At 43.8% G+C, this 13,083-nt stretch overlaps 1 long non-coding RNA gene across 1 annotated transcript; it reads right to left on the bottom strand.

The window, feature by feature from the left end:
• Positions 1–10,911: 10,911 nt before the first annotated feature.
• Positions 10,912–13,083, bottom strand: LOC110743203. The gene is made up of 2 exons (XR_002521869.2): positions 12,965–13,083; positions 10,912–11,750 (listed from the first exon to the last, which is right to left on the bottom strand). It is a non-coding gene; the product is annotated as an uncharacterized LOC110743203 (long non-coding RNA).

Below are 13,083 nucleotides of genomic sequence, written 5' to 3'. Positions count from 1 at the left end.
CCTAGGCATGCACCATGACTTTCTGATTTCTCTCATATATGCAATTGTGTTTTTGTCTGGCTCCCAAAAGAGGAAAATGAGAAAAACGAATGGGAGTGGAGAGGGAAGCACCAGCTCTTTAATTCTCCTGGAAGTCACTTCAACCAGGTGAAGGACTTGCAACAATAGAAGTGCAACAATGGCTAATGACTCTGCACCTCTGTGATCACAAGTATCAGTTAGGAATCAGAGCTCAGATCTAATGTTTTGAGGACATTGTCCTTTTTGCCCCCCTAGCTCCTACAAGCTGTGTGCAAACCACTCTAGGAACATGTGCACAGCTGCCTGCCATGAGATTCAGTGGTAGAAGATGGTTAGCTGCTACTGTGCTAAGAGTGGAAATTGACCAATTTTTTTTAATTTTTTTGAGACAGTCTCTCGCTCTGTCATCCAGGCTGGAGTGCAGAGACATGATCTTGGCTCACTGCAACCTCTGCCTTCCAGATTCAAGTGGTTCTCTTGCCTCAGCCTCCAGAGTAGCTGGGACTACAGGAGTTCACCATCACGCCTGGCTAATTTTATATTTTTAGTAGCGACGGATTTTGCCATGTTGGCCATGCTGGTCTTGAACTCCGGACCTCAGGTGATCCACCCACCTCGACTTCCCAAAGTGCTAGGATTACAAGCATGAGCCACTGAATCCCACCTCTTTTTCTTTCCTTTTTGTTTTTTTTTTTTTTGGTCTTAAAACAACATGCATTTATTTGGGTCACAATGCTATAGATTGGCTATTTGGGCTGGGCTCCGCTGGGCAATTCTTCTGGTCTCTGCTGGACTCACTCACGCATTTTTTCCCCAATTGCTAGGTTGGCTAAGTGTTGGCTAGTCTAAGACAGATGGCTCACTGCTGCGCCACATAATCTCATCCCCCAATAGGCTAGCCCAGGTTTATTCTATAGCAGCTGAGTAGGATCCCAAAAAAGCAACTGGAAGCATGCAAGACCTCTTAAAGGTTACACTTAAAACAACCACATGATCACTTTCAGTACATTCCATTGGGCAAAACTTCATAACAAGGCTAGCTCAGACTCAGGGTTGAGGAAACAGATTCCACTCCTTAATGAGAAGAGTTACAGAGACACACTGCAAATGAATGAATATAGGGAGAAACAAAGAACTGGAGACATTTCTGCAATCCTCTTCAAAGCATTAGCATATACGTGTTGCCTTCGGCTTTATTTTTTAAGGGACTCAGGCAATGACAGTGTCTATTACACTAATTTTTTTTTAAAAGAAATTGACCAAAATGAACCACAATGTACTGTCCAAGTCTTCCTCTGGAAGCTGCAAGTTTCAATAAATTCTACAGTTCTAAAATACAGATGTTCCTTGACTTATGATGGAATTATATCCCAGATAAATCCATCACAAGTTGAAAATATCTTAAGTCAAAAACACACTTTCGACATATTATTTTTAACTTACAACGGGTTTATCTGGGACATAACCTCACTGTAAGTCGAGAAGCATACTAAAATCTGTAACATTTTTGGACTATTATAAAGTTGAAAAATCGTAAGTGAAACCATCATTAAGTCAGGTATTGTCTGTACATAAGACAGACTCTGCCAGTGGAATTTTTGTCTAGGTAAGGAGACAGATTTCTTGTGCTTCCTATTCTGCCATTTTCCTAGAATCCTCTATTTGTTTCATTTTCATTCTTTCTATATTGATTAATATTAAACATCTAATATTGTGACTTTATATACTACTTTGGCTGAACTCTCATGTTTCTATTTTTTTGTTCTCATTGTGATTAATTTCTAAATAGTTTATAAATCTGCAATTGCAGTTGTGATTTTCTCCTTGACCCAGATTTAAGGCATTTTTCACTTTAGCTTCCAATTAGATGAATTTCCTTTTATCTTTTTATCTAAAAAATTATTTTTAGTGCTCTCTGTTAACAGAGTGTGTAACTTAAAATTGAGATTTTTTTGGTGTAAATCTTAAAAATCAATTTTTATAAATGTTTCCTGGTCACTAAAGGTAACTTCTCTATCTGCAAGTTATGAAGTTTAATATAGCTGTTGAATCTTGTATAGATACTTAGGTTCTTTTGAAAATTATTGTCTATTACTTCCCTGTTGAGGTTTCAAATACAAAGAATGGTATATAATCAAACAATCTAAAGGTGAGGAGAAAGAGAATGTGACAGTTAATACTGACTGTCAACTTGATTAGATTGAAGGACACAAAGTACTGATCCTGTGTGTATCTGTGAGGGTGTTGCCAAAGGAGTTTAACATTTGAGTCAGTGGGCTGGGAAAGACAGACCCACCCTTAATCTAGGTGGGCACCATCTAGTCAGCTGCCAGCATGACCAGAATATAAAGCAGGCAGAAATATGTGAAAAGATTAGACTGGCTTAGCATCCCAGCCTATATATTTCTCCTGTGCTGGATGCTTTCTGTCCTCAAACATCAGATTCCAAGTTCTTCAGGAACTCAGACTGGTTTCCTTTCTTGCAACTTGCAGATGGTCTATTGCGGGACCTTGTGATGGTGTGAGTTAAAACTACTTAATAAACTCCCCTTTATATATAAATATATGTATCTATTCCATTAGTTCTTTCTCTCTAGAGAACCCTAATACAGATTTTGGTATCAGAAGTGATTCTAGAAGAACAGAATATTAAAGATGGAGTTCTTTTGTTGGTTTTGGGGTTTCTGGAGTTGGCTGCTTAATATGATTAGACCCCAAAATGCTAAGGACTCTAATAGTATGGAGAACACTGACAGTCGTTGGCATGAACTTTTTAGAGAGTTATGAAAAATAAATGCATTTGACACTCCTGATTCATCATTTGTGAGAGGCAAGGAGTTTAGTGACTCTATACATAATACCTTTGACTGTATATGGAGAACCAAGGAACACAATTAAGTTGGTTGGTTGTTCCTAAGTTTACTGGACAAAGTGAATCCAAAGGGATTCTAACTCCTGGCTTCAGAAGCAGATACTGAGCCTCAAATCTGCTAAGACTGTCCTAAGTGAGAGTCTTATCTCCTGTAGAGAAAGAACTGAAATTGTGGAAAAACAGACACAAGCTCTTAACATGCAAGTGGCTGACCTGCAATGAAAGGTGCATGCACAGCCTCACCAGGTGTCTACTGTTGAAGTGAGAGCATCAATTGGAAAAGAATGAGACACTGCAAGTTGGAATGGGGACGTGTGGGAGGACCCTGATGAAGTTGGGGACACTAAGCTTGTAAACACTGATGAACTTTTTTTGCCAAAAGAAACAGCTTCCCCATCCCCAGTAGTGGCAACATCCCCTCCCTGACCCACACTGCCATCAGCCTTTCTACATTTGTCGGAGGAGATAAACCCTACGCTGCCTAAGGCAACACTGATGACCTCCCCTGAGGCAGTTGCCAGGCAAGATAATGTTGATTCTCTTCAAGAGCCACCCCCAACACCCTTGTTTGCTTCCAGATCTATAACTAGACTAAAGTCCTGGCAGGCCCCTAAAGGTGAGGTTCAGACTGTGACCCATGAGGAGGTGCGCTATACTTGAAAATAACTGCTTGAGTTTTTTAATTTATATAAGCAGAAATCTGGAGAACAGGCATGGGAATGGATATTAAGGGTGTGGGATAATGGTGGAAGGAACACAGAGTTGGATCAGGCTGAATTTATTGATTTGGGCCCACTAAGTGGGGATTCTGCATCTAATGTTGCAACTTGGGGAGTTAAAAAAGGTTCTAATAGTTTATTTGCTTGGTTAGCTGAAATATGGATTAAAAGATGGCCCACTATGAGCAAGCTGGAAATGCCTGATCTCTCTTGGTTTAACGTAGAGGAACGGATCCAAAGGCTTAAGGATATTGGGATGGTGGAGTGGATTAGTCACTTTAGATATACTCATCCCAGCTGGGAGGGTCCAGAAGATAGACCCAGAACCCCTTGAATGAAGGGGAGGCTGGTCCCCTTGAGGAAGGACCCCACTACATTACCAACAATTTAGGCTGTTAATCTTTCTCCCATTCTTCCCCAAGGAGACCTCCAGCCTTTTACCAGGGTAAAACTGTGCACTGGGGAAAGGGAAATGATCCAACATTTCAGGTACTACTGGACACTGGCTCTGAGCTGACGTTGATTCTAGGGGACCCAAAATGTCATTGTGCTCCTCCAGTTAACATAGGAGCTTATAAAATTCAGGTAATTAATTAAGTTTTAGCTCAGGTCCAGCTGCCAGTGTGTCCGATGGGTCCCCAGACTCATCCTGTGGTCATTTTCCCAGTGCCAGAATGCATAATTGGCACAGGCATACTTAGCAGCTGGCAGAACCGCCCCCCATTGGCTCCCTGACTGGTAGAGTAAGGGCTATTATGGTGGAATAGGCCAAATGGAAGCCATTAGAGCTGCCTCTACCTAGAAAAATAGTAAATCAAAAGCAGTATCACATCCCTGGAGGGGTTGCAGAGATTAGTGCCACCATCAAGGACTTGAAAGACGCAGGGGTGGTGATTCCCACCACATCCCTGTTCAACTCTCCAATTTGGCCTGTGCAAAAGACAGATAATCTTGGAGAATGACAGTGGATTATCGTAAGCTTAACCAAGTGGTGACTCCAATTGCGGCTGCTATATCAGATGTGGTTTCATTGCTTGAGCAAATTAACACATCTCCTGGTACCTGGTATGCAGCCATTGACTTGGCAAACGCCTTTTTCTCCATTCCTGTCCATAAGGCCCACCAGAAGCAATCTGCCTTCATCTGGCAAGCCCAGCAATATACTTTTACTGTACTACCTCAGAGGTATATCAACTCTCTGGCTATGTCATAATCTTATTTGGAGAAACCTTGATCTCTTTTTGCTTCCACAAGCTATCACACTGGTCCATTACATTGATGACATTATGCTGATCAGATCCAGTGAGCAAGAAGTAGCAAACACACTGGACTTACTGGTGACACAGAAGATGGAAAATAAATCTGACTAAAATTCAGGGACTTTCTACCTCAGTAAAATTTCTAGGGGTCCAGTAGTGTGGGTCCTGTCAAGATGTTCCTTCTAAAGTGAAGGATAAATTGCTGCATTTGGCCCCTCCTACACCAAGAAAGAGGAACAACGCCTAGTGGGCCCATTTGGATTTTGGAGGCAACACATTCCTCATTTCGGTGTGTTACTCTGGCCCATTTACTGAGTGACCCGAAAGGCTGCCAGTTTTGAGTGGGGTCCAGGAGAAGGCTCTGCAACAGGTCCAGACTGCTGTGCAAGCTGCTCTGCCACTTGGGCCATATGACCCAGCAGATCCAATGGTGTTTGAGGTGTCAGTGACACCTCAAGGGATTGCTGTTTGCAGCCTTTGGCAGGCCCCCATAGGTGAATCACAGAAGAGGCCTCTAGGATTTTGGAGCAAGGCCCTGCCATATTCTGCAGATAACTACTCTCCTTTTGAGAGACAGCCCTTGGCCTGTCACTGGGCTTTGGTGGAAACTGAATGTTTGACTATGTGTCATCAAGTCACCATGCAACCTGAACTGACTATCATGAACTGGGTGCTTTCTGACCCATCTAGCCATAAAGTGGGTCATGCACAGCAGCATTCCATCATCAAATAGAAGTGGTATATACGTGATCAGGCTCAAGCAGGTCCCGAAGGCCCAAGTAAGTTACATGAGGAAGTGGCTCAAATGCCCATGGTCTCCACTCCTGCCACCCTAACTTCTCTCTCTCAGCCTGCACCAATGGCCTCATGGGGAGTTCCCTATGATCAGCTGACAGAGGAAGAGACGACTAGGGCCTGGTTCACAGATGGTTCTGCACGATATGTAGGCACTACCCGAAAGTGGACAGCTGCAGCACTACAGCCCCTTTCTAGGACATCCCTGAAGGACAGCAGTGAAAGGAAATCTTCCCAGTGGGCAGAACTTTGAGAAGTGCACCTGACTGTGCACTTTGTATGGAAGGAGAAATGGCCAGATGTGCGATTATATACTGATTCACGGACTGTAACTAATGGTTTGGCTGGATGGTCAGGGACATGGAAGAAGCATAATTGGAAAATTGGTGACAAAGAAATCTGAGAAAGAGGTATGTGGATGGATCTCTCTGAGTGGTCAAAAACTGTGAGGATATCTGTATCCCATGTGAGTGCTCACCAATGGGTGACCTCGGCAGAGGATTTTAATAATCAAGTGGATAGGATGAGCCCTTCTGTGCATAGTTCTCAGCCTCTTTCCCCAGTTACACCTGTCATTGCCCAATGGGCCCACGAACAAAGTGGCCATGGTGGCAGGGATGGAGGTTACATATGGGCTCAGGAACATGGACTTCCAATCACCAAGGCTGACCTGGCTACCGCCACTGCTGAGTGCCCAATTTGCCAGCAGCAGAGACCAATACTGAGCCCTCAATATGGCACCATTCCTTGGGGTGACCAGCCAGCTACCCGATGGCATGTTGATGATACTGGACCTCTTTCATCATGGAAAGGGCAGAGGTTTGTCCTCACTGGACTAAACACTTATTCCAGATATGGGTTTGCCTATCCTGCATGCAATGCTTCTTCCAAGACTACTATCATCTGTGGACTCACAGAATGTCTTATCCACTGTCATGGTATTCCACACAGCATTGCCTCTGACCAAGGTACTCATTTTATGGCTAAAGAAGTGTGGCAGTGGGTTCATGCTCATGGAATTCACTGGTCTTACCATGTCCCCCATCATCCTGAAGCAGCTGGACTGATAGAACAGAATGGCCTTTTAAAGTCACAATTACAACATCAACTAGGTGACAATACTTTGCAGGGCTGGGGCAAAGTTCTCCAGAAGGCCATGTATGCCCTGAATCAGTGTCCAATATATATTATTTCTCTCACAGCCAGGATTCACAGGTCCAGGAATCAAGGGGTGGAAGTGGCACCACTCATCATCACCCTTAGAGATCCACTAGCAAAATTTTTGCTTCCTGTTCCCACAACATTACATTCTGCTGGATTAGAGGTCTTAGTTTCAAAGGGAGGAACGCTGCCGCCAGGAAACACAACAGTGATTCCATTAAACAGGAAGATTGTCAACTGGACACTTGGGGCTCCTCCTACCTTTAAGTCAACAGTCTAAGAAGGGAGTTACAGTGTTGGCTGGGGTGACTGACCCAGACTATCAAGATGAAATCAGTCTACTACTCCACAACGGAGGTAAGGAAGCATATGCATGGAACACAGGAGATCTATTAGGGCATCTCTCAGTATTACCATGCCCTGTGGTTGAAGTCAATGGGAAACTATAAGAGCCCAGTCCAGGCAGGACTACAAATGGTCCAGACTCTTCAGGAAGGAAGGTTTGGGTCACTCCACCAGGAAAAAAACCACGACCTGCTGAGGTGCTTGCTGAAGGCAAAGGGAACAGAATGGGTAGTAGAAGGCTAGTCATCCATACCAGCTACAACCAAGTGAACAGCTGCAGAAATGAAGATTGTAATTGTCCTGAGTATTTCCTTCTTCTTTTGTTAAAAACATGTTCGTGCATATATACACTCATACTAAGAAAATATCTTCATTTCCTTTTCTTGAGACAGAGCCTCACTTCTTTTTTTTTTTTTGAGACGGAGTCTCGCTCCGTCACCTAGGCTGGAGTATAGTGGCAAGATCTCGGCTCACTGCAACCTCTGCCTCCTGGGATCAAGCGATTCTCCTGCCTCAGCCTCCTGAGTAGCTGGGATTACAGGCTTGCGCCACCATGCCTGGCTAATTTTTGTATTTTTAGTAGAGACAGGGTTTTACCATGTTGGCCAGGCTGGTCCTGAACTCCTGACCTCAAGTGAGCCACCCAGCGGGGCCTCCCAAAGTGCTGGGATTGCAGGTGTGAGCCACCATGCCCGGCCGTAATATTATTTTTGTGAAAATGTGTTCTGAGGTCTAAACATTCAGCTTACAAATCCCTTTTGCATGAGTGTTTGTAGAGTATGTGAGTGTCATGAATGTGTGCATGTGAGTATATGAACGTGAATGTGTAAGCGCACAAGTGTAAGTGCATGAGAGTGTGTGCATGCGCAGGAATGTGTGTAAATCTGGTTGTGAGTGTGTGAAAGTGTGACTGTGTGGGGAGGGCTGCAAGTGCTGAGAGCTGTCAAGAATGAGGATTTTTATTTCTCCTCACCAATCTCTAGATCCTGCTTTATTTTATCCTCGCCTAAGCCTTATGCAAACTTAAGACAACTCAGGTTGAGACCCTCTATTACTGTCAAAAGCCATTACTCGCCTCGGCCTCCCAAAGTGCTGGGATTGCAAGTGTAAGCCACCACGCCCGGTCTCATTTTATCACGTGATGTAAGATTTACTTCATATCAGCATTTAAGTATTGTTAACTTTATGTAGTAGCATTTGGGTTGGTGACTGGTGTGTTTCCAGTTGTACAAAGGATAGCTGTATTAGATGTAATTATGACCTTATTATTGTCATTATTTGAAGATTATGAATGATCTCAGGAGATGTGTATGTGTTCAACTTGACAAGGGGTGGACTTGTGATGGTTAATACAGTCAACTTGATTGGATTAAAGGATGCAAAGTACTGATCCTGAGTGTGTCTGTGAGAGTGTTACCAAAGGCGATGAACATTTGAGTCAGTAGGCTGGGAAAGGCAGACCCACCTTTAATCTGGGTGGGCACCATCTAATCAGCTGCCAGCACAACTAGAATATAAAGCACGCAGAAAAACATGAAAAGACTAGATTGGCTTAGCCTCCCAGCCTACAGCTTTCTCCCATGTTGGATGCTTCCTGTCCTCAAACATTGGACTCCAAGTTCTTCAGCTTTGAAACTCGACTGGCTTCCTTTCTCCTCAGCTTGCATATGGCCTATTCTGGGACCTTGTGATCATGTGAGTTAATACTACTTAATAAACTCCTATTATAGATATATGTGTGTGTGTGTATCTCCTATTAGTTCTGTCCCTCTAGAGAACCTGGACTAATAAAGAGAACGAGATAGAGGAGGAAACAACAAGAGGCCATGACTGTACTTTTTACATATATCAAATATTTGCAAGTCTTGCTAATTCACAATTTGGGTTTATTAGCTAGAAGAATCCCACTACCACAGGCACACTCATCTTCAGTTTATTGTCCAATTTATTTGGACAATACCTGTTTATTGTCCAGGTCTGCCATCCTAGCTTCCTGTTGGCCTACAAGTGGGCAGAGTCATTTTTAACCTTTCTTACTGTGAACATACTTCAATTCATTTAGAATTCTTGAAGTCCAGGCCCAGCACCTCTAGGGAAAAATTTAACATTCTATTTTATCCAGGTGTTCACTAACGGTTCCATATTAACTTGCTTCTGCAGATACAGTATAAATTCCTCATGGGCTAAAATCACACCTTCTTTTGTATCTTCCTCTGCACCAACCACTAGCATAGTACTGAATACATAGTTCAAATGCTATTAACTCCACAATGATCTTAACTATGAAGATAGGACTTGAAAAATTCTGAAACTCAGCAAGCTAACCTATAAAAGGATACTAATTTGCTACTTATGTACTGAAATTAAAGCCCTAGTATGATGTTTGGGGTTACCAAACACAGTGATATGGTAATTCTGTGGAGGCCAGCAAGGCCAATGCCATACTTCTCAGGGTAACTGGAATTGTGTCTTCAAAGAAGAAGTAATTCCCACTATCAACTGGGATACACAAGGTATCAGACTTGTGAGAAGAGCCCTTTTGTAGGCTCAAGGAATGCCAGTGGCATTCAAGGAGGAGGGAAGGAGAGAGGATTTTTGTCCCCAAGCGGCATCTGGCAACATTTTGAGACAGTTTTGGTTGGTAGAGGGGTGCTACTGGGATTTACTGGGTAGAAGCCAGGGATGCTGATAAAATAAACATCCCACAATGCACAGGACAACCTTCCACAACAAAGAATTATCTAGCTTAAAATGTCAATAGTACCAACGTTGAGAACCCTTTCTTTCGTAGGCAATCAAGGGAATTCTTTGTCCCCTGTGCTCAGACCTGAACTTAGGAGCAAAATCATCTAAGAGCTGTTTCTAAGACAAGTTAGAAAATTGGCACCGTCATCAGGAGGTGGCATCTCTAGTTAAAAAAAAAATGCTGAAATTGAGTAGTCTTATTTTGTATATAAGATTATCCTTATGCTATTCTGTTTTCTACTTTTTTTTTGAGACAGAGTCTTGCTCTTGTCGCCCAGGCTGGAGTGTAATGGCACAATCTTGGCTCACTACAACCTCTGTCTATGGGGTTCAAGCGATTCTCCTGCCTCAGCCTCCTGAACAGCTGGTTTAAAGGTGCCCAGCACCACGCCCAGCTAATTTTTGTATTTTTAGTAGAGATGGGGTTTCGCTATGTTGGCCAGGCTGGTCTCGAACTCCTGACCTCATGATTCACCCTCCCAAAGTGTTGGGATTACAGGCGTGAGCCACCGCGCCCAGCCTGTTTTTTACTTTTATGTTTTAGAGATGGGGGTCTCACTGTGTTACCCAGGCTGGAGTGCAGCGGTGCAACTATAGCTCACTGCAGACTTGAACTCCTGGGCTCCAGAGATCCTTCAGCCTCAGCCTCCTCAGTAGCAGCGAGTAGAGGTGTACACAACCACACCCACATTTTTTTTTTTTTTTTTTTGGAGACAGGAGGTCTCACTCTGTTGCCCAGACTGGAGTGCAGTTTTGCAATTTCGGCTCACTGCAAACTCTGCCTCCCTGGTTCAAGCGATTCTCCCACCTCAGCCTCCGGAGTATCTGGGATTACAGGCATGGGCCATCACACCAGGCTAATTTTTGTATTTTTTGGTAGAGATGGGGTTTCACCATGTTGGCCAGGTTGGTCTCAAATTCCTGGCCTCAAGCAGTCCTTCTGCCTTGGCCTCCCAAAGCATTGGGATTATAGGCATGAGCCACCACACCCAGGTACTACTGTGTGATTTTAATAAACGATGTTTTTTCTTCTATTACAAAAGTATCTTTACATACTTATCTTACCCTAAGCCATTGAAATTGTTCCATTTTAAGTTGTACTGACAAAGGATCCAAATTTAGAGTTTCTGCTCAGCTGTGTAGCGAAGTATTCAGGAAAGGGTTACATGTTCACACTTTGAGGCCAAGTGGTAGTGACTCCAAGGACAAAATGAACTGTCAAAAAACAGGGCTGCATAATCCATCCATTTTTCCCAACAGCAGAATCTCCTCCAATTATCAATTCTGGAGATTCTGGGGTTATTCAATTAAGAAGAGTAGCACATATTTCAGTCACATGAGGACACTCTCAAAATACAAGCTGAAAATACAAAACTCATAACGATATCAAGGGCCAACAATGATTTTTAAAATTTAAGTGGGGCTGAACTGTGTGTAATTGGTGAAATGTTCAAGTTAACAATCCTTACATACGAAATCTCTCACTTCACTGACTTAATTCATTATTTGCTGAATAAACAATAAACTTCCAGTCAGTAGTCAAGAGTTGGCAATCTAGCTGGTAGGACATAACATATAATCATGAAATAGCAAAAACAGTATTCAAAGATTAAATTAGCAATATCCCATAAAGTGTGTTAGAGTTAGCATAAAGAATTTCTGCATAAAGAATTTGTGATGTAGCTTACCAAGATCTAAACTAAAAAGTCCACAATACAAAAAAGAACAGGGGTGCAATGATGCTGAGTTTTTTTCACCATCCTTGAAATTCTCCCATTAACCACAGCTTTCAGTTTTCAACTGCTCTTCGTCCTTAAATCTTCAGAGTCCCTCCTTTGAATGGGATAGGTAGAGTAGATTAGAAGAAATATATTCCGAGGCTCTCTAATAGTCTCTGGATGATTAACCTTCATGAAAATAACCTCACAGATAAGTAATTAGGATTTTTCACCCCCTTTCTATAAACTTGGTAAGTAAACTTTTTTTCTAGCGAACATAACTTGGTATATTAGTGACTGTAGAAAGTCTTTCTACAGCAACAGAAATTACTCTATATCAAGGCTGTTGCAAATTCCTGGCAACTCCGGGCATGTTTAAGTTCTACCACTCATCTGTTCTGACTACATTTTCATCTCATCTGACGGAATAAGCAGCTCATCTCCTTTCCTAGGACTTTTAGTGCTCAATTGTCCCCCTCACTTTAGTTAAGGCCTGCCATGTCCTCCTCTCCGACAGTCCTTGACTTTGCCAATGGCATATTCATCTGCTCAAAGAGATGTCACTGCAAAACAAAACAAACTTTTAACAAAAAGGAAATCTGTTTGCATATTTGGGACCTTTCGTATGACAATATAGGACGTGTCCTCAGAAGAATTCACGGAGATTCTTTAAGGTTGGGGGTTTAATCTATTGATATTTTCCTTAGGTAGACAAAGACAACCTCTAAGTGCGCTCAGTTAATCTTTAACCGCTACATCATCGTCACCCAGGCACTAAGACATAACTAGGGCATAATGAGTTTTATTTCCACCAGAGGCGCCTAGTAACTCCCAGGTTCAATGCTCCCAAGTGGCAGACATGTGATGTGCTCCACTTTTTGGGCTGGGGACATTAACCCAACAAACTGTGGTCGCAAGGATCACGCGGATATTCTTGGGGACTTGGGGGATGCCTAGCGAAATGCGCTGTGCCTACGCCTCGAACTCTCGCCTGCTCTCCGGTGGGCGGCCTCGAACTCCAGCCTGCTCTCCGGCAGCCCACAGCAATGCGCCTGCGAAGACCTTAGGCTTCAAAACTCAGTGCGGCCCACAGCTCGCCTCCAAGTGCGCCCCGCACCGGGCAGGCTTTCGGCGATGACTCGCGTCCCACCCATCTAGCCCTGGCCGCCGTCCCAACTCCCGCAGTTCACAGAGGCGGCGGCGGTGGGGAGCGCAGCCGATGCCACATCCCCAGCGGCAAGCTGAGGGAACCTGCCTCCTCTCCGGGGCAACCAAACGATACATCGGTGCCGGAACCGACCTGACGCCGGAGCCCGGCGACGTCCTTACCGTCGCTCTCCAGGCACACGCCCCCGTCAAAGGCGGCTCTGCGGCCCTCTCGCGAGAGAGCGCCCATGGCACCTCCTTCCTCTCAGCTGTCTATCTCTCCCCGCCCCCGGAGTGATTGC

The sequence above is a fragment of the Papio anubis genome, chromosome 3, assembly GCF_008728515.1.
Source record: "Papio anubis isolate 15944 chromosome 3, Panubis1.0, whole genome shotgun sequence".
NCBI classification, from domain to species: domain Eukaryota; kingdom Metazoa; phylum Chordata; class Mammalia; order Primates; family Cercopithecidae; genus Papio; species Papio anubis.
Note: the sequence above shows the minus strand (reverse complement) of the source record. Positions and strands in the feature narration are given on the sequence as shown.